This window comes from Phyllostomus hastatus, unplaced genomic scaffold, assembly GCF_019186645.2.
Source record: "Phyllostomus hastatus isolate PE091 unplaced genomic scaffold, TTU_PhHast_1.1 phas_contig_40, whole genome shotgun sequence".
Taxonomy (NCBI): Eukaryota; Metazoa; Chordata; class Mammalia; order Chiroptera; family Phyllostomidae; genus Phyllostomus; species Phyllostomus hastatus.
In genome coordinates this window covers 33,938,184-33,963,334 of record NW_025333872.1, presented here as the reverse complement: position 1 = coordinate 33,963,334, position 25,151 = coordinate 33,938,184, and the positions used below count along the sequence as shown (strand labels likewise).

The window sequence follows — 25,151 nt, the reverse complement described above, 5'->3', positions numbered from 1 at the left end:
ACTTAGGCTGACATCCAAAAATTAGATTTAACGTTAACAGTTGGAATGCTGCAGAAAACAAAAAGTAAGTAAGGGAGAGACAAATGGAATTAAATTACAGTAAGTGGGTGTTAACGGTATGTTGGAATTATTTTCAACTCAGTTTAGAAATATTTCATGCAGTGTCTAAAAAAGTACAGTTGGCATAAATTCTCATCTATGATTATTACACACAGAAAATATGCCTTAGGTGGAAAATGTCATCTTTCAAAGTAAGAATTGTGCCCCTGGAAACTTTTTTTTAAAGAGAAATAACTACTCCTGGAGCTTTTTTAGTGCTTTTCAGCTTCATAGCACTTGAAAAATATGCTGCTACTTAAGAATCAAGAAGACCTGTTAAGTTTCAGAAGGCAGATTTATTTTCCTTTCAGCACATTTGCTGAAAATTAACTTACAGGCATGAGTATCATAGGTTACGGTTGATTAAAAAGTTTTTTGATGGCTGACACAGGTGTACCTCAAGGTATATTCAGTGACCTGCAGGTAGTTGATAAGAAACAGAGTATAAGTGCCCACAAATTCTTTTCCACCTACATCTCTGTGCTCTGTGGAACAGCTACATCTGAGTCACAATGGGGGTGGGAATTAGGGATAGAGGATATGGAAAATGCCAGTGTCTGGCCCCCAACTGAGACCTACTGGAGTGGAAACTCTGAGGGTCATACTTAGGAAAAAGCACCCCAAGTGATTCTCATGCCTACAAAAGTTGGAGAAGCACTGACATATTTCTTGATCAATTTCAATATTCTCTAGACTATCACTCATATTTACTAGAGAAAAAAGAAAACACTTGACAAACACCAATTTATACTCAGTTGGGTGGTTGGTATTACCAAAATTTGAGATCTTCATTTTAGAAGGTCTAGTAGGTCACACAAACATGAAAACAAGTATGTGCCTAAGTTCGCCTTGCTTGAAATGCCTCCATTACCCCTTCATTGCTAAATTCCTTCCTTTTTATTCTCAAGACCCAGTTGTCATATCTCCTCCTCTTAACTTCCTACAGTAGAGTCGATTATATTGTTATTGGACAGGGTCTGGGCCTGGAACAGGTTTGCTTCCACCTGCAGGTAGTGTATGGGTTCTTGACTTCATGTGAGAAAGATTTCCCAACACGAGTCCAGGTGATTTTGAGATTACATTTATTTAAGCTAGGGACAGTGAAACAAAGGAAGGGCTTAAGGTAGAAGCAACAGGAAAAAGAAAGTCAGAAAAAGGGAGCATCGGAGACAGGTGCAGTGGGCAAGCCTGGGATGAGCTGCAGCTGCAGCTGCCCACTGCTCCCCTGCTAGCAAGTCTCATGGAGACCGAAGGAGTTTAGAAGGAAGACGGGACAGATACAAGGTGTGGGTGTGCTCTATGGACAGTGAGCCCTAGATCTTTGTCTTAAGGCTCTTAATCTTTCTTTGGTCCTGGGAATCCTAGGGGAAGTCTCAGCTGAGGGTCCTAATAGAATATTCATTAGATTTTCGGGTTTGTCCTTCAATGTACTGATTCATCAAAATGTGTGTATAGAGGTATGTGTTATTTTTCTGGGTAATTTTAAAGAACCTTATTGAAGAAGAACCAGAACAGAGGCTGGTCTGCCCCAGGACAGCCTGGAGTATGTAAACAATTTACTCCTAAGTGTTCTTGATTAGGGAAGATAAAATCTTGTGATTCATTAGCTGGCTATACATCGCTTAAATGTTCAGCCTTGTTTAATCATTTTGTCTCAGTTTCCCTTATTCTACTTGTCAAAGAATTTCCCTGTCCTCTTACTATTCTGCCACAATACTCTCCTTTGGGCAATTATTTAGACTCACTATGAAATATACAAGCTGTAGAAGTACTATCATAGCATTACTGAAACTGTCTCCTTTCTAAGACTGCTCACTTGATGGCAAAAAGAATTTATCATTCTATCCCCACTTTCTAATACAGTGCCTGGCACAGCATGAGCACTCAATAGCTCTGTGTGGTCATAGAATTCACAGAACTTTGGGGGAGATTGAATTTTGAAAACAACGTGAATTGTGGAGAAACAATGAAATTAAAACACAGTATAATAGCCTTTGAGAGCCACACAGACCTACATTGCCTGTCACAGGCACTCCGAGGGATGCTTTGGTAAATTCATCCCTTCTATGATAAATTAAAGGATGAACCTGGGAAGTTCAAGAACTGTAACAGAAGCTTTAATTTCTCCTCTTCAGTTTCTGAGGGGAGATTACGTTTAATCTTACCGTCTCTTACGGTAAAGGCAGTTAACCATCTGCTAGTTAATGCAATGCCTTTAAGAATATTGATTTTCACTTTCCGTCATTACCTTCTTAAAGTCTCTGATAAGTACAAATATAAAGATTGTAAGTTTCCTTAGTAAACCTCTGATGTACATAAGCTACGTGCAAATATACATATTTCATGTTTTCCAGAATTGAACTCCAGACTCCAAACCTCCTAGTTTCACATATTCCTCTACCTATAGGCTTTACAATCTATAGTCTATATTTTATACAAGTAACTGTCACTAAAAATCCTATTAAATTATCATATTTGAGTGATTCTAAGATAAATATTTTAATGTATATCTTTATCTTTTCCCTTCATGCCTGAATCTATGTCTCTATTAATGGTATAGCTTCAGCAATTAAAGAATTACTAGAAGTTTTTTTCCCCCAAATTACATACACAGGGAACTCCTCTTTCAGTTAAGGAATGTGGCCCACCTTAGGCATAGTTGAAAGAGATAGGTGTCACCAGAACTAGGAAGTGAGATGAGCCTTGGTGGTTAAACTAGTTAAAATCAACACATAATAGATACAAGTAGTCATCTGTAGAAGTCACCCATCCAAAGAAATGACTTAACTCATCCTGGATGGAAAACTTTGGCAATAAAAATTCAATTGCAGTGATTAGAGAGTAATCACAAAAAAGCAGGTCCACAGCAGAGATTGCCAAATCCAAAGGTGTCCATAACTGGATACCTTCTCTGGAGGGGAGATGAGAGAATTCTAGAAAAACAAAGCCTCAAAGGCAAAAATTTGGAGAGTTTCTCTCATGGAATAGATATTCTGAGTCTAGCAGACCCAAATTTTAATCTTGAAAAGGTTATATTTCCTTTTGTGAGGGACTGGGTAGTTCACAAGCCTTGAACATATCCTAAAATACTCACTGTGCTCTAATTGTATTTTCACCCAGAAAACTGATATGTTACTATATTTAAAAAAAATCAATAATACATTCTATTGACTTAATAAAGAGTTTTCAGGAAAAAAAATACATATCAATGTTAGTACAGTATTCCTGACTTCAGAAACATTGAAATGTGAGAATGCTAAGGTGAGCAGAGATTGTTACTTACTTTCTCAAACATCTATTTTCCCCTTTTTGCTCAACAGCAAAATACTGATTTAATTCAGGATAGTGACACACATTACATTTATAGATTAAAAATTTAAGACTCTTTTGCACCAGTTATGATGATAAATTCTAGCAAATGTGACAGAAGTAAAACCCAGTGAAGATTTGTTTCCCTTCCACTCCTTCTCTTTTGTGGAACATGGAAGTCATGGCTGAAGTTTCAGCATCTCAGGCTTTCAAACAATTTCAAAGATGGGAACTACATGCTGAAAATAGTGGAACAGAATTGAGCACAATTATTCAGTCCACTACAGTTCTCAATAAAAATCTGCTACACAAATGAATGCATAGAATAGCAATTATAGTTGACTTGTGTGGTAACAGTCCAATTGAACTAGACACTGCAAATGCCAGAGAAATACCAAGAGATAGTGCAAAAATTCTGAGAATTTTAAATGTGGAGGTAATCAGGGGCAGAGTGATGTTTGGATATTTATGGTGTATTAACCAGGACCCCCCAGGAATGATGAGGGGGCAAGTGGAGACAAAGGTGACAGGCTAGAGTCAACAGGAACTACAAACAAAAAATGCACCACCAGCCCAAGACAGTAACTAAAAAATGACGTGTTGGTTCCAAATGAACCTGGACTAGCTATCATCTTAATCCTCTTCTTTGCAAAACTTTATCATTATTTCTTTTTTTCTTTTAATGGTCATTTATTACTCATATTTTCTTCTTCTTCTTCTTCTTCTTCTTCTTCTTCTTTCTTCTTCTTCAAGAAGACTCTTTAACATTTCTTGTATCATTACTTCTTGGGAAATATTTTTTTTCTCTAAGAAATACACTTCCAATTTTATAATGATACTCCAAAACTTGATTCACTTCCTGAAAATTCACTTTGACAGAAAGCATCTACTTTGCTTTGAAATAGTATAGTAATGAACAAGACAGAAAAATGAGTCTCCCCAAGTAGCTAAGCAACATCTAGAGAATGATTTAAGCATGAGGTAAAATCAAGATCTAAGAATAATCACAGCTTACAGAGAGGAAATATAGCATTTTGATAGTGAATACATTCACTAGAGCTATTTATCTTGGGTTCAAATACCAGGCAAATAACTTTATAAAAAGGGAGCTATAATAACTATACCTACTTCATAAGTTATTAATGAGCATTATATAAATTATATAGAAAGTGACTTAAAATAATAAAAACTTAATAAACATTAACTAGTATCATAGGCAGATGTCTCTATCTTCTCAGCCTTTGATAGACCAGAAGGAGCAAGTAGCATTTAAGAGTAATGATCATATAGGTTGAAATGCTTCTGTAGTAGAGACGTCAGCTTTGCAAAGAGATAGATAGATGGATAGACAGAGAGACACACTCCCCTGTGCATACACATATGTATCTCTGTATATCTGTCTAGAAATATTTTTAGAATGAACACAAATACACATTCTTAAAATTCTTTTGGTTTGCTCCTTTGGGAGGGAATATTCCAAAGTAAACAACTTGGCAGTTTTATAAAAAAGTAACTTATAAAATAATTATTCATGACTATTGGCTACATTTAAACACTGATATTGACAAAATAATGTGAAAACAAGAAAATAAAAGAAATGTGGAAAGCATTGCATATCTTTTCTTGATGGTGATTTCTGAAAAATAGTTTATATGTTACTTCTTTGAAGAAGTCTTTCCAGAGTTTTCAAAATTAAGTTTAATTTGATTTCCCTAATATTGCTGTAAAATATGGTTGGATATTCATTCTAGCCTTCTTAATATTAATTTTTAGAAGTCTATATTCCCTGTTAGATTATGAGTTCTGGTACATAGGATGGTTGTTTAATAATAATGATAATAATTATTATGAGTGATATTTTAAAATTCTTATATAGTTTACAAACAGCCCCTACATACATTTTTCTCATTTTCCCTTTTTAACTTACAAAAGCCTTGCAATAGCTTTGCATTCTTGTCAGCATCACATACAATATGTTGCATTTAATAGGCTTTTAAAAATATTTTGGGGTCTAATTAAAATTAAAACTGGATTATGTGAGTTAAGTTAAAATGTTCCCAATTCCCTGAATTGTTAAAGCAATTAAGAGAAAGATTTCAAATGCTTTCACTTTGTCATTTGTATACCACCAATATATTCCTAAGACAAAAAAAATTAAGAAAGTATTCATGTGACTATTAAAATTGCATATAATGACATCTAAACAGAACAGGTTCTGAAATGTTCACTTATTTCTGTGTTAGGTCAGAACATTGTGCTCCCCCCCCCCCACCACCGTTTCTCTTTGATTGCTGACAGGAGTCCTGCTCGGCGCTGTGCAAGCTCCACACTCAATGGTCACGCTGTGGAGGAGTGAGGGATTAGACCAGCCTGCAACCGTATGAACCATTTCACCCAATACATTTAATTTAAAAAAAATAAAAGGAAACGATTCTATTAGTAAACCAGGACCAAGTCAGTTTTCCCCATTCAATAGTTTTTCCTTTAGAAGCCAGAGATTTCTATAGCCTTTTGGGTCCTGTTTAAATTTCGATGTTTTTCTATTGAAAATGAACTGAAGCTATCAACCCACATTTCATTACACAGATATCCTTCAATCACTAGTAACTATAGCTGAATTATTATCTCATATGATAGCTACTCCACATGACAAAAGCTTCCTCACCCATTATCCCCTCAAAGTCATCTGGTTTCATGGCCAAGACTCTTCTACTTTCATCAGCAATTTAAAAAATCGCAAATCAGAAAATAGTTCACCTCCTATTTAGTTCTTTAAATCATCTGTAAGCAGATTCTATACTATGTCAAAAATAATTTCTTATTTTCACTGGATTCAAATTGTCAGCATTTCTCTGGAATATAAAGGCCATTCAAATAGAAATAGAGTGAAAGGGAAACTAATACCAAAAACTAGATTTTTTTCTTATTAAAACCAAAATTTGAGAAGAGCCCTAGAAGCTAAATATTATTAGCATGAGAGGTTAAGACCTCTGGAGAAAGAGTATAAACAGAATAGAGTTGAGTAGCAGAAAAGGAAGCAATGCATTAAGACATGATTAATGGTATGTGCATGTAAAATATATGCAAGAAGAAGAAAAAAAAAGAAAAGAAGTGGTCTTGGAATTCCATTTGTAACTCAGACTTTTTTCCTGTGGGCTTTGAGGACATACTAAATAAAAGGAAAACTCTGCCAATGGTAGTGGCTGTGTTCCCATAGGCTTCTGATAGGCCAGATTCCATGTTAGGGAATGAAGGTAATAATGAATAAGACAGTCCTGCTCACAGCTTAATGGTGGAGACATATGTGTATGCAACACAAAAATTACAGAAATTAAAAGGACAGAAATGCTTAATTGAGGAATAGAAATACTTTTAAAACAACTATGGGGTCATAAAAGTGATAATTCATATTAGGGGGATTAGAAAAATCATCGTATAAGAGTTAACATTTAATTTAAACTTGAAAAGAGTAGGAATTCATTTGGTAGAAAAAGTAGGGAAAGTGCATCCTCTGATGAAACAGTAAGAAGGCATGCAAATGAATGTCACACTCAGGAAGCAGCTAGGAGTCCCCCACAGCTGGAAAGTGGGGCAAGAAGAGGTGGGAGATGATACCAAAAAGTAGTTTGGAACTCTACAGAACCAAAAAAGGTTTTATGCTAACTGTGACATGATCCCATTTGTGTTCTAGAAGGGCCCTCTCTGGTAGCATTATAAAGAAATTATCAGAAAGACACAACTGAAGAGCTTGAAACCATTGCCATATTCCAGAACCTAACACTGAGATACAAGGAGTCAGCAAATAGAAAAGGCATTAGGAAAGCAATTCTTTTGGCCTTAATAATTCCTGGGCTATAGAAGATAAAAAGAAAGCAGAAAATGAAGCAAGGATATAACATAATTTTATAATTTTAGCTGTTGGATATATTAATTAGGAAATGGGAAAATAAGAGAATGCCTCATAAGGAGGGGCACCGTAGGTGGGGCCGACTTGCACTCGGTTGAAAATGTCGCATCATCAACATGAGGACAGCAGATGATCATAGGAGGGGCCCTAACATGTTACAGAGAGTAGTATTTTTATAACTTTGTGAAAACACATTTTTACTAATTGACAGTTTGGTATCACAGCGATTTAACTGATTTCTGTCCTTTATTAAGTACATTATTAACTTCAGAAGCACAGACTTGTGCCATATAATGAATAAGGGAGTCCTGCTTTGCCAGCTCAGAGCACAGGAAATGTCTGTTATTCAAACAAAATGTCTATTTTTCTTCCTCATTACTGGGCTCTAGGGATCTGTCCTTCTTACTAGCTTTCATGGAGGGAAAAATAAAACATCTCATCGATCAACCAGAAGCTCCCTTCTCTGCTACACTGAGCCATTCTAGAAGGCCGAAGTTGCCGTGCATGGCAGCTTCCAGCACAGGGAGGGAGCTTCTCCCAAGGCCCACCTAACAGGAACCTAACCAAGCTGAAGTATCAGACCCCCACTCACAGGAACCATTTTCATGGATATGGGAAAGGGCTCTAGTGATTTTGTATTCAGAGTTTTGTATTATTTTAGTATTTGCAAAAGAACACAACATTTTATAAATTCAGATCCAAAAACACCTAGATTGGTCCTCACCTATACCCCCACTGCTGTTCTGAGAGTGGCTTTTCCAGCTTGGTGGAGGAAAAAGCAGCCTCTTGCCTCTCTTCCAGTTTATGGTTGTGCCACACCGTGGAAGACCTGGGTTTCTCAGTCACAACCCTTTAGTGACAGCAGTAGAGTTTGATTGTGGACAAATGAGGGAAGCATACACTGGCCTGGTCTAAGATGGTTAGGTCACTACAAGGTGTGTAATGTGACACAGTGGTTCCCATGGCAGCCCAAGGTTTGGTATGCAGTGCCTGTCTTCCAGTCCCAGCCTTTCCTCTGCCAGATTTCCTGAGACCTCTGTAATCTTACTGCTGTCTGACCTTAGACTATAATGTCTCAGTAATCAGGATCTTCCTACTTTTCCCCAAAGGCTCCTTGGCTTCTCTGCAAATGTGAGCAACTTCTTTTCCCCCAGGAACCTTCAAGAGTAGTAGTTTTGAAGGTCAGTCAGCCAGATGCTTTCTTCCTTCAGAGGTGATGTTCCATGCATTACAAGCCTAAGGGGGGAAATTTACACCTCTTTATACCTTCCCTTCACAAAAATCGATGCCTGTTTATCCTATGTCAATATAATGAAATGGGCCATTAAAATGTCTTTTTCTCCCTGAACAAAGAAAGGCAGCTTCAATAATATATCTTCCTGGATGTAAGTGCACATGTGTTACAACCTTTAAAAAACTTGATTTCATTCCCTTTCCCTCCCTCTCTCTCTCATCCTCACACTTCATACCACTAAAATTCTGCTTCACTGAATTTTTTTTTCAAAAGGATTACATAGACATAAGTAAATTTAATTTAAAAAATCATCTAATACAAACTAGGATAGCCCACACCAAAGGCAAGCCTATACAGTTCTGGTACTTGTAAGATTCCTCTGAACTCCCAAAATATCACACCTTGGCTGTACCACAGAGTGGAAATCCCTGGGTCTGATAACTCTGTGCACAGTGCAGTCAAACCTTAACTGGAATCTAAACTGAAAGTGATTGCTTTAATTTAAACCTTGGGAGGGGTGTGAGTCAGTAAGGCATGTCTGGGATTTATCTTTATTTCAGAAGAATAAATGTCTCATGTATTCACTTGTCTTCTAATTCAATGAACTTGAATGATGTAAGAGGTCATGTTTCAGCTAAATATGATTTCTTCACTCTTGGTATTTCTTGGAAAAAAAACACCAAAATCTTACCATATTTGATTTTAAAAATGTTTCCAGAGGCAGCTTTCTTATCTTCTCTTTCTCAATCTTTAAAAAGCCAAGTAAGAATGGACTTTGTGTTATATTTAAAATCTGGGAGTAAGTAAACTTTTAAATAAGGTATTAAAATGAAAAACAGCAAAAATCTCTAAGTTCTAAAAATGAGTAGGTGGGAGGAAATTAATTCTACAAATTATTAAACATATCATCAAGTGAAACAAATCAGTGTAGCACTGCCAAAAATGACCAATTGTATATTAGCTATTATTTCCAATGATAGTGTTATGATAGAAACTCTCCATACTGCTGCCCCACCCCCAGCAGTTGAGGTAACTTAAGGTTTCTGAGTCTCCTGAGTCAGAATTTCCAGTTTATAGGATTGCACCTGTGACTTTATCCAAGCATAAATTTCCAGTTTACAGGATTGCACCTGTGACTTTATCCAAGCGTGACTTTAACCTGTGACTTTATCCATGTTGAATGGTCCTAACCCAGGTCTTCTGCCAAGTGTCTATAGGCTGCTCAGGCTGCTAGTCCTTATAGCCTCTAATGTGAGGTTATTCTTCCTGGGGAAATTCACTTTTTTGGAGGACTCTTTTTTACCTCTATGCCATCCCTCAGCTCTGTTGTCTCATGATGAATCTGTTTGTCTAAGCTTTATGAGTTCTAGAAACTTCTCACTATCCAGTCCTGATGGTGGGGTCCTCCTGAATTTTTAGAGTCCATATGTATCTTATTTTTTATTTTTATTTTATTTTTATTGTACTTTTTTCCATTACCATTTACTTCCCTTATACCCCCAACCCACCACCCCCAGCCTGCAGTCACCACACTGTTGTCCATGTCCATGAGTCCTTTCTCCTTTTTGCCTAATCCCTCTACCCCCAACCCCTCACCCAGAGTGGTCAGCCTGCTCTCTGTCTATGAATCTGCCTCAGTTTCGCTTGTTAGTTCAGTCTGTTCATTAGATGCCATATGTGAGTGAAATTATATGGTATTTGTCTTTTTCTGATTGGCTTATTTCACTTAGCATACTGTTCTCAGGTCCATCCATGCTATTGCAAAGGGTGAAATTTTCTTCTCTTTTACAGCTGAATAGTTTTCCCTTGTGTAAATCTCCCATCTTTGTTTTACCTACTCATCTACTGATGGACACTTAGGCTGCTTCCATATCTTGGCAATTGTAAATAACATTGCAATGGGCATTAGGGGTGCTTATGTTCTTTCAAATTAATGTTTTGTATTTTTTTTGGATATATTCCCAGAAGTGGGATCACTGAGTCAAAAGGCAGATTCATTTGTAATTTAAAAAAAAATTTCGAGATAAATGTATACTGTCATTTCAATGGGATCTAGGATGAAGGAGAGGCTTTAAAATGTGGACTCAGCCTACTTTCTTGAAGAACTCTTTAGTGTTGTCAGATTAATTCTTCCTCCCCCATATAATGAGTTCTTTCTTTGTTATTTACTTTTATTTTTCTCCAGATAACTTTTGACATTTTATATTTAATTAGCTTTATTTTGTCCCAAATACCTAAAATATTGTCCCATTACCATTTATAAAATTATTTGTATCTTTTTTAAAGGAAACTCATATACATTTTGATATAAAAACATGTCTAAAATATAGTAATTGAAAAAAGGAAGTTGATGTATTTGAAAAAAAGGAAAAAATTTTATGTATAAGTCACTATATATTATACAGTATATATACTTATACATGGATAGAAACTTTAAACCAACTATAAATCAAACTGATAATTGGAGAAGAAATCAGAGGCAAAGGAAGAATTTCCTCCGAGAACAATTTCACAGTCAGAGGCAGTATCTCAGAGAAGCAGCAGCCTATAGGTGGTTGGCTTCGATCAGCTGACTCCAGAATTTGCTCAAAAATATAACCACAAGTGCACATATTCACAAACTGAGTACTAGTAGAAAACAACAGCTAACATGAATTGAATTCTTACTATATGCCAGAAACTGTTTTAAGAGCTTTATATGAACGGACGTTTAATCCTCATAACAACTCTGTGAGGGAGGTACTACTTTTCACAATATTAGGGACAGGGAAACTGAGGCACAGGGCAGTTAGGCAAAGTTCCCAATGCCACATAGCTACACATGGCAGAGCCTGGATTCACCCACTTGACCTGGTATTAGAGACCACCCTTCAGCCCTGTGCTCTGCTGCACAGTCTAAATGACCCTCTGTGCAGCCTGCAGTCCAGTCCTTCTTACAATCACCAGAACTGAAAGCACAAACTGTATTCCAACAATGGAATGAAAAGTCTCACTTGGATAAAGGCCAAAAAAAAAAACCCCAAAACAAAAACAAAAACAAACCCACCCTAAACATAAATACTATGTTATCTAAACATTCATCTAAAAGTATACTCTGGAAATGGAAAGTCACCAAATATATGAGAAAAACCTACAGCAGAGAAAGAATAAACTCCAAAAAAGGGAAGAATTAACTCTCAAGGAAGGAGTTAAGAAAATAGAACAAAATATTTTAAAAGTATAATTAGTATTTTTAGAGAGATACAAGGGGTCATATTCATACAACTACATACAAATCAGAGTTCTTTGAAATTAAAAACTTGATTACTGAAATTATACACTAATTAACTATGTAACAGAATGAACATAAATGATCAAATTAGTGAACTGAAAGACTAAGGAATTCTTTCAAGATGTTATGTAAATGCAAGGACATAAAAATATTAGGAAAAATGTTGAGACAGAGTCGGGAGTTCTGTAATAGAATTATGGCCCCACAAAGATGTCCACATCCCCAGAACCTGTCATAATGTTACCTTATGTGGTGAAATTGACTTTGACTTTGCAGATATGGTTAAATTAAAGGATTTTGACATGAGGAAATTATCCTGGGTTACCCATGTGGGTCAGGTGTGATCACAAGGATCCTGCTAACCAAAAGAGCAAGAAAGGACAGCCAGAGGCTTAAAACAACACAAACTTATTATCTTACAGTTCCATAGTTCCGAAGTCTGAAATGGGTCTCATTGGGCTAAAAATCAAGGAGTCAGGGCCACATTTCTTTTTGGAGAATTCTTTAGGGGAAAAATCCATCCCTTTACCTTTTCCAGCATCTAGAAACCACCCGCATTTCTTGGCTCTTCACCTCTTTCCATCTTCAAATCCAGAAACAGTAGGTGGGGTTCTTATACCTTCTCACTCTTAGTTCATCTTCTGAGTTCCTCTTCCACATTTAAGACCTTCAGATCCCCCTACATTATCCAAAATAATCTTCCTATTTTAAGGTCAGCAGATTATCAAATTTAATTCTGCCATCTTAATTCTCTTTTGCCAGGTAAGTAACATAGTCACAGGCTCTAGAGAACCACCTCCAAATTCAAATGCCTCTTGCCTTAACAATAGATCTTTTCAGTCACCAAACTTCTGCCTTTAAACTTTCACATTCTAGTACACCCTTGGAAGGTGTGGGGGTGTGGGGATGGTGATTAGTGTAGGGTGACATAAACGTACTCAACGTCCCTGTCTAGTGCACTCCTCTAGGTCATTTCAGGTTTTCATGGTCTTTGAGCTACTTTACAATTCTGTAAGTTCTAGAAAACTAGACAACTGATAGTAATACAAATACGTCTTTCTTATAGAAATGCAAATAGTGTCCAGAGGAAGGCAATTTGTTGCTGTCCTATAGATATTGACCAGTTTTGCCAGTTTGAATCCATTTGTCAATTCTTAAGAAAACTACATTTTTCTTTTCTTATTGGATTATCTTTTGAACCAGTTGTAATATTTTACTGTCTTTCTCATTAATTTATTTGTTAAATAAAATCTTTGACACTTTTAATTGACTCCAGAGTTCCAAAATATAGTTACATCAGACAGAGTCTACTTAGAGCAATTATTGTCTAGGTGGGAAGAAAGATTCCTGGTGCTTCCCACGCCACCATTTTCCCAGAATCCTCTGCACTGTTTATAGAGATCACATTTTGCTAGCACATTTTTGTTCATTTCAGCATTTTCCATGTTTCTGTGACACAGTTCCAAGTGAGCTTCTTATAAATTACCATAGGATACTTTTTCCCAAACTAAGCATGCAGGAATCTAACATAAATTTAACCTATACATACTTACTAATATGTTCGGGCTTATTCCTACAATATTATTTTATATTTTCTGTATAGTATTTTTTTCTTTTGTTGTTGTTCTGGGGTTTTTTCCTATCTCTTGTTAAGCAGGTGGGATTTTTTTCTTTCTATTTGTGTTTCTCTAGTGCAGGAGTACATTTCTATAAAGGGCCAGTTAACATGTGCTTTTGTGGACTGCACAGTCTCTGTCACAAGTTCTCGATTCTGTTCTTGCTTAGAGACAGCCATAGACAGTACCTAAATGAATGAACATAACTATGTACCATTAAAACTTTAGTTTAAAAAAAATCAGGAAGCGGGCAAGAATTGGCCTATGGGCTTTGGTTTCCTACCACTGCCCTAAGGTCTTGTAGATTATTTAAAAACTATTTTAAAGCCATCTAGTGAGTAGCCTTCCTTTAGTGACCTTCAAATCAAGGACAAGTGGAAAATCCTTTTCTCATATTCATTGCTTAAAATTGGACCATTTTTTTCTTTTTAATATTCAGATCATGGTCATCTTATTCATCTTTCTTCTCCCCTTTCCATTATATCTCATTATTATATCATGCTTTTTTCATACTTTTCATCATGCCATACATTCTCTTGAGTCCTTTGTCATTTTCTTGAAGACATTTCTCCCGTGGATCTATCTACCTTCTAACCATCTATCCTCCTGCCCTGCTTTGTACTCATGCTAGCTGTTTTTCTAGGATCTCACTTCACTGCTCTCCTGGACTGAGGCTGCTGCTTTCTCAATCCCATATTGTCTTCCTCTTGCTCAGCTGGCCACCTAGATATTAGGGCACATCCTGAATAGCAATTATATTTGTAACTTCTATAATTCTTCCATGCTCTCTAATTGTTCTTTTATCTAACAAACTTTTATTGATTTTTCTTTGCACTATCCCCCATGAAAATATCATGTAGAATTGCTATTTTTAAGTTCTGTGCCCTTTAATTTTCTCCACTTCTTCTTGAGTCAGTTTGTATATTCACTTTTTTGTTTCTATTGCTCCTCCTTTTCATTTAGTTCCTCTTCCTCAATTATCTGATGATGTTTGTTGTCGATTTGTGTCTTTGAGTGAGAAATTCAGTTGATTATCTAGCAGCTGATGTGGGTTTTCTCTCCTTGAGTGGCAGAGTTGATTGCAGGACTCACATACCTGGGAGCACCCTGTCCAATGGGAAGCTTCCCTTTATGGTGCCTGGGCATGGGGCACGCAGGCAAGCTGGAGTTCCCAGTTGCCAAAGTGAGAATGGCCTTTCTCTGGCAGTGGCCTTCTTTAGAGTTTTCCCCCTCCTGACAGGGCTGCCTTATTCTTTTAGTTTGGCTGCCTTTCTGTCTCAGACCTCTGTACCCTCCCCAGGAACTCTCTCTGATCTGATGTCACTTCCTTTGACGATATTTGCCTCAGGTTAACACTGCTTTTCTAATTCAATTGTTGGGGCTGCTGTTCTAACTATATTGTTGTCCCCTTTATTGGCTTAGTGCTCTGTTGTTGAGCTTTTAGTATTTGTTTACTCTTATTTTTACAGTTTCAGTGGATCCTGTCTTATCATCTCAGTGTTTTCCTCTTGTACATATTCAGGTTTCCTTAACTCTTGTCCATCCAAATCCATTGATTTCTTTCTTCTGGGTGCATCTCACAATTTCTGGTCTGTGGATGGTGACTTTTCTTACTTGCCAGAGTTGATATGACTATACCCACACACATTCTGTAAAATTAAGGGGTTTGGGTTCAGTACTTAGATAGACATTCAGTTCAGTTCCCTAGTTTATTTATTCTCTTTGAGGCTGTTTAAGCTAATCATTTGCTGGGATAGTTTTAATCTCTTATTTCAAGTCACAGTGTTATTATCCTTCTCTGAAAATGTTACATTGATCTTTTTACGTATATTTTATATATACTTTATATTCTATTTAAGTGTTCAATCAATTACCATATACATTTCTTGTAAAAACTCAACTAATACCAGTAATACCAAGTCCTCCCTGTCATCCCAGTCTTATCCTAAAAATAATCACAGTTCTTGGCTTTCAATGTTTGCTTGCAAAACTTTTTCTATACGTGTATAAAGCTACAGAAAATTACATAGAAATTATATTAATTTAGATTAATATAATTTAATCTAATATAATTTATAGTTTAATCTAAATTTGTTTTTCTGTTGAATTCTTATTTAATAATGTCTTATAGCTTTACCTATGATCAGTAAATACAGATCTAGCTCATTCCTTTTAATTGTTGTGCAGTATGGACTATGGTTTATTTAACCTTCAGTAATAGTTTTGTTTTCACAACAGTGCTGCAACAAGTATCCTGTATGTTTCCAGTTGTACATGTATGTGTGAGGATTTAACTGGTCAAGAACTCACATTGCTGCTTATAGGGGTATCCACCTTGAAAATCCCCACCAAGGATTTTTAATCTACAGGAAAAGATTCTCTTTACTTTTGAGGAAGAAATCATTATATTTAATGATGTAAAGATGTAAAAGCTTTTTTAGGAAGATACATGAATATGATGTCTTTGTATAGTGTATAATACATAAAATACTATATGTTTAGGGGGACTATATATAATACTGTATTTAAAAACTAGAACAGCCCTGGCTGGTGTGGCTCAGTGGGTTGAGTGTCCAGTAATGGTCACCAATTCAATTCCCAGTCAGGGCACATGCCTGGGTTGTAGGCTAGGCCCCTGGTTGGGGGTGTGCAAGAGGCAACTGATTGATGTTTCTCTTGCACATCAATGTTTCTCTCCCTATCTTTTTCCCTCTCTTCCCCTCTCTCTATAAAATAAATAAAATCTTAAAATAAAAAAACTAGAACAATGGTTGCCTCTGGGGAAGAAAAGAACAAAATAAGGGAGGAATATATTGTTGAGGACCGCCCTGCCTGGTCTCAGGAATCTGTAACTGCCTATAACTATGGCTGAGTAAGTGGCCTCTGGACCAGGAGATGCTAAAGAGACAAAACTTATTTCCCGGGCATAAATGCTGCCTGTTCATATGCCTCATTCCTTTTCATGCTTGAACAGCAGTCAATGACGGGTAACAATTCTCTTGGATAGAGAATGAACTTAAGACAGACGCGTTCACGAAGGAATGACAGGGACAAGACTCACGGGGCTGTGGAAATAATGGGGTGATCGACATCAACCCCTGCCCCTTCGGCTTTGCCAATGCCTGAGTTCTTGAGAAATCCAAGTCTCCCAGCTGCCTTTGTCTCTTCTGCCCAACTCAGGCTCGTTGGAAGTAACAGGAGCGGTACAGTCCAGACCAGAAATGGTGGACTCCTGGGGTAATCAGGCCTAAGACATACAATATAAAAGACCCTGTGAAATCTGCTTGCTGGAGGATGCTTTTTAATTAGAATATGAAGTCATGGGCAGGAAACAGAACTAAGCTTTAAGTCCTGTAGTCTTTTTAAATGATAAAACCCCAAAATCTCTGGCTTAGGATCCCAGTAGGAAATCTGCCAGCACCTTTCAAAAGCTAACTACTTGTAATTTGCAAATGGTATTGGTATTCAAGAATAAAACCCTGCTTGTGCGGGGCGGGGGGGGGGGGGGGGGGGGTGGGCGGTGAGCACTCTCTCCCCACTTGAGAGAGAGTAGCCATTCTGTCCTGATTCCCCCACAGGACCTGGTTGTCTCTGTGTATGTTTTTCTCGTGTTTCGACAAACCATCCACAGTGTTCCATGCTCACTACAGGCAGGTGGGCACGTGTCAATATATAGAACTACAATCTATAACACTAAGTTTCTCACAGTAATTAGTAGGTTCATAGGTTTTATTTGTACATTTTATGGTCAAAATAAAACTAAAAACAAGTAGGTCAAGGATTAAACCTTTTCTACTTAATTCCAATATAGGAAGATTAGAGATCCCTGTTTGTAGAAAAAAGGGAAATGCTTACCAAAAACACAGAAATCTATAACTCTGGTACTAAGAAACTGTGTCAACCTAGAAAATACTCAATGAGAGTAGAGCACTTGGAGAAAAAAAGCTTGACAAATAACTGGGAATGTGTTATAGGTACCTTTATGAATCTCATGAGAAGTCAGTAAATGATCCCTTTTTCTAGGGCTATGACACTTCCCAGAAACTTAAAGTGTCTGAACCTCTATATTTACACATGGCTATTGCTCTATGCGGAGTTATATTTTATGTGTGTAATTAATTAGCTGCCAGTGTCAGAGCTCATGATGCCCAACTTGCTATACTTGGAGAGCAAAGATATCTTTAAAATGAGGCACTATTTCTGCTTTTCTTTGTAGCACTATAGGTCCTCATAGACTCTTGAGTCAACTGTTGCTACTTCTTTAACAACAGTCTTCAACTTTCTAAACACCTGACACCTTCTGACCATGTTTTATTTTAATTTTGGAAAGACCCATCCTAGAAGAGGATTTTTTTTTGTACCAGAAAAAAACTCCACTTCCTGCCCACTGGAGCTTAATCCACTAGTCAGTTCTTAAAAGAGGAACTGACAAGAATAGTAGCAAAATAAATTCCCAAGCTCAAAGGCCTTCCCCAGCAGAGAAAAGGCTGACCTCATTTCTGGACTGCTTTCTGACATAAGTTTCTCAGCCATAGGATATTTTGGAGAATTTTACATGACACACAACAGAACCACATTCCCCCAACATGTGACTCAGAGAATCATGCTGTGACATATTACATATACTTTTCTATTGTGTGTGCTAGAAATGAAAAATCTCAAAATGAAAATTTGGAAAGTTGCTGGTTGTACCAAAACAAACAAACAAACAATGGTGGCAGGGTTCTGGTAGAATTCAATGATAAAGAAATTGCCTCTTATAAGTTCCAGAGGAGAGATGGCATTTTTCCATTAAGAACTAGCAAATCACTAACTTAGAAGGCTGTAAACTCAAATTCCCAGTCTTAAGAATATATTAGGAGTGTAATTTTAAGATTAAGATGTAAATCCACAAATATGCAGTGAAGGACACAGATAAGCCATGAAAAAAATTACTGATGTTCAACTCAGTTAGCTATTCTTTCTGACAGGATATTAAAGCTGCCTATGAGATTTCTTTGACTCTGACTCATTTGATTCATTTAGACATTGCCAGCAGAGCAAGCTACAACAAAGCAGATCCATCTTAACAAGCTCACTCCTGGATGTTCTAATAAAGAAAAATAACTGAATTGCTGATTTTGATTTTTTTTTTAAATTCACTCAACATTTGAGTACTTGGCTTCACACAAAATAAACAGAAATATATGTTACATCATCTTCTTCTCCAGAAGGCATGGGGAAAAACCCCACTGAACTAGCTCCAGGTGTCTTGTACAAAGAACTGTGTAATACTGAAGTATCTGCCTTGTATTTAGTTTATTGTAACCACACTAGGTTAGAATCTTAGTGTCTGGTTTGAGCAAGCACAGGTTCTGAGCACAGAGATCTAGATGAATATGTGAATCTTAAGCACACCATAGTCAATGGATTTCTCAAGAGGCATCTGCTGCTGCAAAGAGAATCTCCAACCAAGCGAGTGGCATAGAGAGTTGAAGCAGCAAGCTGGCAGCACAGATATGTCTCATTCAACTTGAACAATTTTTTTAATGAACCAACATTTAAAAAAACAGGAGATTCCCTATAAAAATTCAGACTTGTAATTTTCTTGAAAATTTACAAGAGCTTCATCCCAAACCTACAGGAGCTAAACGGCAGCAGCCTCCTCCATTGTAGACTTCTCCAAGCCCACCTCATGTACATCCCCAGCCCAACCTGGTAACACTTGGATTTGGGACCACTAAGGCAGAGAGTAAAGCAGAAAACTTAGAATTAAAAAGACTTATATACTCATTCCATAGTTGGCACAAAGACAATATTCATTTGGATAAATATATTACCTGGATTTCACCCAAACCTACTGATATGGCAAACTGTGCATCATCCATTAAATGTTAGCTCTGCAGAGGAAACTTGTTCAAGTAATAAATTATAGTACTTTACTACAAAGTGAATGGTCCCATGCCCTGACTAGGGTGGGAGGGAAGGAGGTTATTATTAAAGTTGTACCTATGACTTATAACTCTAGATATTATCCAATTAGAATGTCACAATAAGGTCAAAGGGTAGGTATTTTACAGGTTAGAAAAGCAAAATTAATGGAACGAAAGCAACTCACTTGATATTAAATAATTACTAAGTGGTAGGGCCATATTCAAAGGCAGATCTTTGTGATTTAAAAAATAATTTTATATTTTATCAATTTTACCAAGTTTTCTTAGAGACATATCCTCCTCTCTACCAAATGAGAAAAATATTAATCATTTGACTCTCAGTTATGCACTAAAGTATATTTTATAATGTTTGTTATTAGCCCATAACAAATATTTCAAGCTTTAAATTGCAAAATTTTAGGGAAAGCCTTTTTTACCAATCTTCAGGTATGAAGGTCTCCTTCCTTGCATTAGCTTAATAGCAGCTATAGCAGAAACCCTGATTCATAGTGGCTCAAACACACTAAAAATGTATTTCCCTTCACACAATAGTGTAGGAATAAGTCTAGAGCTATCATTGTATTTCCAAGTGGTCAGGTCCCAGGTTCTTCTTATTTTGTTCCACGGCCCTAAATTTATGCTGTCATCCTCATGGTATAAGATGGTTTGTCATCCCCTCTGCAATCCAGGCACAGGATGGAGAGGAAGGGAGGAAAACTTGCTTTTTCTTTGAGGGATATGATCCTGAAGTTGCCCAGGTTATTTTCACTTACACCTCATTAACAAGAACTTAACCAAATAGCCACACTCAGGCACAAGGGAGTCTAGGGAACATAGTCATTAGCTAGGGGGCCATGTGCCCAGCTAAAATTTTATTATGGATGCAGGAGGAAACCAATACTATTAGACAACTATCCATCTTGGGTGCAGCATTAATTTATTTATTTACTCATTCATTCATTCATTTTTAATCCTCACTGAAGGGTATGTTTATTGATTTGAGAGAGAGAGAGGGAGAGAAACCATCAGTAAGTTGCTTCTCATAGGTGCCCCAACTGGAGATCAGACCTGCAACCCAGGTTATGTTCCCTGAATGGGAATCAAACCCGCAAACTTTTGGTGCATGGGACAATGAGCCACCCAGCCACGTCTGAGGCACAGCCTTTAAAACTTACATGTAAGGTACCACCAAATTACACTCTCCCTTCTGAGGTGAACACGTCTCTGTTTCTTACAACATGACTTTGCCTGTCTTTCTGTTTTTGTTTCACTGTCAAAATCTTGATCCTTTGAAAAGTTCTTTCTAGGTTACATCTTATGTCCACTTACCCACATGATGCAAAGTTCTTGACATTCTGTTTTTCAGTGTCTCCCTATCCCAATTCTGCATGTTTTTTATATTGTACTCACTTGGAAATTACTATTCTCCTATGTTTCAACAAGTGTTAATCTACCTCTGGATTAATTCAAGACACGTATTTCTAATATACCCATGTGGAGACAGAATGATAATCTTAGGTGGGTTTTTGTTTATATTCAGTGGTGCACTACTGTGAATAAAATAGGACAAGACATTATATTTATATCTCTTTGTTAGCACCAGGTACATGGATGCATTGAACAAGTAGCAGTCAGTAATATCAGTGACCCTCACATTTAATTAGAATCATCGGGCATCCATTAGGCAGGCACAATTGCAACAGTCATCACCAACAATTAATACCCTTTTGCAAATTGATCTGTAGAGTCAATGCTGCCCTAATCAAAATCTCAGCAGGCTTTTTGTAGCTATTGACAACCTGATTCTGAAATTCATATACAAATGCAGAATATTCTAGTAGCCAAGACAAACTGAAAAAGAAGAACACATTTTGGAGGACAACTACTACCTGATTTCAGATCTCATTATCAAGCTATAGTATCAAGACAGTGTGGTATCAAAATAGATAAATAGGTCAAACTGAATAAAGAATCCAGAAATAGACCCGCACATATGTGGACGACTGATTTTCCACAAAAGTGTAAAAGCAATTGAATGGAGAAGGGATAGTGTTTTCAGGAAATGGCGCCAAGATAACTGAATGTATGCATGCAGGAAAATTAACTTTGATTGGTACCTCACATCATATACAAAATTAACTCAAGATATATCATATCATAGGCCTAAATGATCAAAAGCATGATTCATGAAAAAACAAACTGATAAATTGAAATTCATCAAAATTTAACACTTTTGCTCTTCCAAAGACACTGTTAAGAGAATAAAGAGGCAAGCCATACTGAGAAAATATTTGCAAATTCTATATCTGGTAAAGCAGGGGTCCCCAACCTCCGGCTGCAGACCTGTTAGGAACCAGGCCGCACAGCAGGAGGTGAGCTTGAATGTAATTCAAGTCCTACCCCATCCATGCAAGAATTGTCTTCCATGAAACTGGTCCCTGGAGCTAAAAAGGTTGGGGACCACTGTAGTAAAGTACTTGTTTCCAGAATGTATGACGAATTCTTAAAATTCAATAACAAGAAAACAACCCACTTTAAAAGGTGATGGATGGACACAGCCCTCCAGAAAACCACAATCAGTTCTGGCCCCAGCACCACAAAGTGTATTTAGTACAAACCTAAGCAGTGGTTATAATACAAAAAAAAAAAAAAAATAGGAAAGAGACTTAATAAATACCCAACTAAATAAAAGTACAGAAGGTTTGGGATTCAGTATCACTTCCCCAGATGTAACAATAGGTGACTTAGCTCCAATTTATATTAAAAACCTCCTCCCCAGAGAGGCTGTCATTCAAGATGGCCAACTTAAGTCAGGAGATCAACTTAGAGGTAAACAGAATAGATTTAGCAGGCAAATCCCTAGAGGAAGTTGTTTCCCATTTGAGAAGCACCAAGATGGAAGGGACTGTGAGCCTTCTGGTCTTTCACAAAAAAGATGCTTTCCACCCAAGGGAACAGAATGCAGAGCCAAGCTAAATTCAGCCTCCAAAAGACACAAAGCAGAAGATGAGGATGTTCCTTTTACACCTGATGGCACCAGGGAATTTCTGAGGTTTGAAGTTCCACTTAATGATTCAGGGTCAGCAGTCTTGGTGTCAGTGTCAAAAGTAACCAGTCAAAATAGGTCATCAGGCAGATTTGGAAATCTTTGTCAAGTCCACTATTAATGGAGTAGCCACAGTAACTAAAGATGGAAGGCTTTGGGTGAATCAATGATCAGCTGATAGCAGTGAATGGAGCATCACTGCTGGGCAAGACAAACCAAGATGTCATGGAAATCTTCAGAAAGGCCATGTTCACTGCAGGGAACAAGCAAGGAATGATTTAGCTCATTGTGAAGCTAACAAACAAGTGGAATGAGCTGTTGTTGCCTGGGAGGCCTTCTGGACCTGAGCTGCCCACTGAAGCAGTGTTGGATGACAGAGAAAAAAGAATTTCCCATTCTACCCTGGCTGGTATGGTTCAGTGGATTGAGTGCTGGCCTGTGAACAAAAGAGTCACCAGTTCAATTCCCAGTCAGGGCACATGCCTGAGTTCCAGGCCAGGTCCCCAGTAGGGGGTGTATGAGAGGCAACCACACATTGATGTTTCCCTTCCTCTCTTTTTCCCTCCCTTCCCCTCTATCTAAAAATAAATAAATAAAATCTTTAAAAAACAAAAACAAAAAAGGATGGAGAGTCTCCTTGAATCACTACAAGAAGTGCCGCACTCAGTGGGATAATAGGTAAGTGCAAGCTGTCTCCCACACTGAGTATGCCCAAAGATGACACTTATTATAGAAGATGACAGGTTACCAGCACTTCCTCCGTATCTCTCCAACCAGTCATCTTCCAGCTCACATGAAAATGTGGGACTCATGAGGACAGATGCTGGCCCTTGGGCTTAGGCTGAAGTCAGTAATTTATCAGACTGCTCTTTGAGTCCCAATGTAGATCCAGTTCTTCCTTTTCAGTGAGAAGTATTTGGGCACCACATTACGTCAGAAAACACACAAAGCAATTTTCAGATGCCAATCAATTGGATTTCATTAAAACACAAACGTTGAAAAGAATGGATTTAGGGTCCTCATCAGGTGACTCAGTTGGAGTGTTGTCCCAATATGCCAAGGTTGCAGGTTCAGTCCTCAGTCAGGGCACATACAAGAATCAACCAATGAATGATAAATAAGTGGAACAATAAATCAATGTCTCTCTCTTTCTCAAATCATTTTTTTAAAGAATGGATTAGTATTTGATGAGACTAAAACTCAATACAGTGGATGGCCAGAAAGCAGGTTCTGCCCCCAGAGATGTGGAAGTTTCCCTGGGTCTGAAGAAGTCCAGCTCATTAGAGAGTTTGCAGATAGCAATCACTAAGTGATTTTGGGGATATTCATTTCCATTGCCTACAAGCACAGGTAAGCAGAGGAAAGGGATGCAATAAAAGCCTCAGAAATGCCATGGACAAATCTATGATAAACCCACAGAAGATGATGATGATGAAGGCATGGACATATTGGAAGAAGACACAGAAGAACGTTCAAGATCAGGGAGAGAGCCTGTCTCCACAACCAGTGACAAGCCTTCAAATTCTTTAAAGAGACAAGTGAATGGAAACTAAGAGAAAGGCAATAAAACTGATAGGAGAAAGGATAAAACTGGAAAAGAGAAAAAGAAAGAGATAAGGAAAATAAAAGCTGAGAAGGAAATGCTGAAGGGCCTGGGAGACATGTTCAGCCTTAACAAACTGAAGCCTGAAAAAAGATGAACAACAAGCCAGATTTGAAAATGACTCAAGAAACACACATTGCACAGTTGTTTTTTTAAAACAACAAATTTACTTTTAATGGAAATAAATAGTAGCAGGTCAGGGTTATACAAAAAATTTTAACAGACATGTTAACCAAAGAGGATGGTAGTAAATAAGCTTGTGAAAAAAGGCTCTATACCATTAGACATTAGCCATTAGTCAAATCAAATCCACAATGTGAAATCATTACAAACCTTTTGGAACAGTTAGACATTAGAAGACTGCCTTACCAAGTGTTAGCAAGGATGTGGAACAACTGCTGGAAGGAGTTGAAAATGGTCCAACAACTTTGGAAACTGTTGGACAATTTCTTAAAAAGGTAAGCATATACCTATCATATGATCTAGTCATTTCATGCTTGGATTTTTTTTTCAAAAGAAATGAAAACATATGTCTTACAAAGACCTGTACACGAGTGTTCATAGCAACTTCATTTGTAATAACCCCAAACTGCAAACAACTCAGATGTCTATCGACAGATGAATGACTAAACAAATTGCAGTATATCCCCACAATGGAAAACTACTCAGCAGTAAAAATGAACAACCTACTGATCCATGCAACACCTTTGATGAATTTCAAAAAATTATGCTGAGTGAAAGAAGCCAGACCTTCCTGCCCCCCAGAAAGGAGTACAGATTATGAGTCCACTTATATGAAACTCTAGAAAGAGCAAACTTTCACAGTGACAGAAAACAGAAGAGTGGTGCCTGGTGTGGATTTGTGAGAGGGGCTGACCACAAAGGGGCAACAGAAGGAAACCTTCTGGAGCGGTGGCACTGCTCTGTATCTTCATAGTTGTGGAAGGGTTGCTCAATCCATATGTCAAAATTCAAAGAAATGGATGACTTCTGTGACAATACAGCTTAAGATAAGTTTTTAATAGGTGATTTGGTAGGCCACTTTTATATGCCAGAAGTAACACAAAATCCATTTTTAATAAATAAGAACCTAAGATATTTGTTAATTTTACTCAGTTTTTTTCCTTGATGCTGGCCTATGACATAATATCAAA

At 37.3% G+C, this 25,151-nt stretch overlaps 1 pseudogene; it reads left to right on the top strand.

Annotated features, from left to right (window-relative positions):
- Window positions 1-24,094, top strand: part of LOC123821805 — a 104,243-nt pseudogene extending 80,149 nt beyond the window's left edge.
- Window positions 24,095-25,151: the final 1,057 nt, after the last annotated feature.